The sequence below is a fragment of the Drosophila teissieri genome, chromosome 2R (assembly GCF_016746235.2).
Source record: "Drosophila teissieri strain GT53w chromosome 2R, Prin_Dtei_1.1, whole genome shotgun sequence".
NCBI classification, from domain to species: Eukaryota; Metazoa; Arthropoda; class Insecta; order Diptera; family Drosophilidae; genus Drosophila; species Drosophila teissieri.
Window position 1 is genome coordinate 18,498,166 of NC_053030.1, and position 1,901 is coordinate 18,500,066.

A 1,901-nucleotide genomic window follows, 5' to 3' on the forward strand; every position below is an offset into this window, starting at 1 on the left:
AGACGGCAAAACAATAACTGTAGGCAATTTGGCCGTTCGCAACTGTTTATTTGTCAAACATTTTTCTCTTTTTGACATCTCGACTTCCAGCGGCGACGCCGTAGCCGAAGTCCAAGGAATCGAAACACGCGCCATCATCTTGCTGCGAGTCCACCCACTTTTTTTGGGGCTAAGTCCGGCTCGAAATGGGCAACCAACTGCGACAAGTTGGGATTCCCTTTTTCGGGACAGAGACGTCCGAAAATTGTTATCGATGTTTTTGTCATGTTTGCCTCAAATTAAAATCCCCAATAAACGGTCCAAACTGACAGTTGGACTCACTGATATATTATTGTCCTGCCGCTGCATGCTAAGCAGTTCGGTGTTCTCTGTTCTGTGTTCTGTGTCCTGTGGCCGCTTTTTAATTGGCTCTCGTGCTGCTGGCCTGGAAAATTGAAGATCAAACGTAAGCCAGCACAAATCCAAGGACTGTTTGTGTGTAATAAATATAAATGCAAAACAAAACCCATCAAATGTAGTTAAATTTGATGTAGCGACCATATTTGATATGTGTTAGGTATTGATACTCTATTCTACTTAACAAATAATGGTGAATAATATTATAAAGTGGAAAAAGAAAAATTAGCAATGGAATCCCAATAGAGTTTACAATTTAATTAAAATCCAGCAAAGCGACTTACCATTTCCATTAACCTTCCGATTGTATTTTCCGTTAATTTATTTTGTGTTCTGGAAAAAAACAAAGAGATTATCCCCTTTGCAATCCAATGAATGATTCATCTCGCTCGCTTGGCCGAACCCGAGATACGGCCACCAATTTGATTATGGCCATAAGTAGACAAGAAGGAAACTTTGGTAGCTCCAACTCCATAACACTGACAATCTTGACAGAGACAGACACAGAACCGAACAAGAAAAAACAAAAAAAATATATAAATGGCCTTTGAGATTGCAGCTTCATTTGCTAATTTCACTGGCTATCTGCTAATCGAGCGCAAAATAAGCAAAAACAAAACGGAGGACGTCTGGAAAATGGCAAGGGCCATATCGGGTTGCCAAGAGCTTTCCCTCGAAACTTGGGACGTTAATTATACGAGCCAAGTTCTGTCTACGCACTTGTAACAAAATCGGGCGGCGATGCACATTAATTAGTTTTTATGATTATTGGCGGGCATTGAAATACAATGCGCGGCGTCTTTTCGGGGTGAATTTACATAAGTCACATAAGTTACATAAGGAGGATGATGGGAGGATGCTAGTTGAATTTGTCAATTTCTAATGCCGGTTTATCGCACAAGGCTTATTTACGAGCTCCAAAGGATGTGGGCCGTGATGGCGACAGTTGGCTGTTTCCCACACATACATACACTTTCCAGATTAGGGGATCCAACTTCAGTGTGGAGCCATAAATATGCAGTAGCTTCTTGTTGTGCTGGCAAATCCATTTGGCTAAATAAATGCCATGGCTGACATAAATAAAAGACAATTAAATTAAGATAATCGTTCTGACTTTGTTGGCTCTGTTTTGCTTGATGATGCCAAAATGAATTGGTAGCATGCTCCCGGCATTCCGCCCCCTGAATAGTTGGGGATCCCACACTTAATGCGCTTTCACATAAACATCAAATCCAGCCAACGGCTTTAAATGCTCCACGAATTAATGGCAATCTTCCAGTCCGTCTCCCATCCCGGCCAAATCCCGCATCATCCATGTTTAAGCCCCATTCTGCGACAATTGCCATGCACTTTGATTTGGCTTTGATTTTTGCTTAATTGCTCTGCCAACTCTCGTTCGTTTCTGTTTATGGCCTCGCCGTTTGGCTTTGATAGAAAATTAAGCAGAACACGAGAATAAAACTCTCAATTGACGGCGACCGCAGAGAAAAAGTCTGAAATAACCG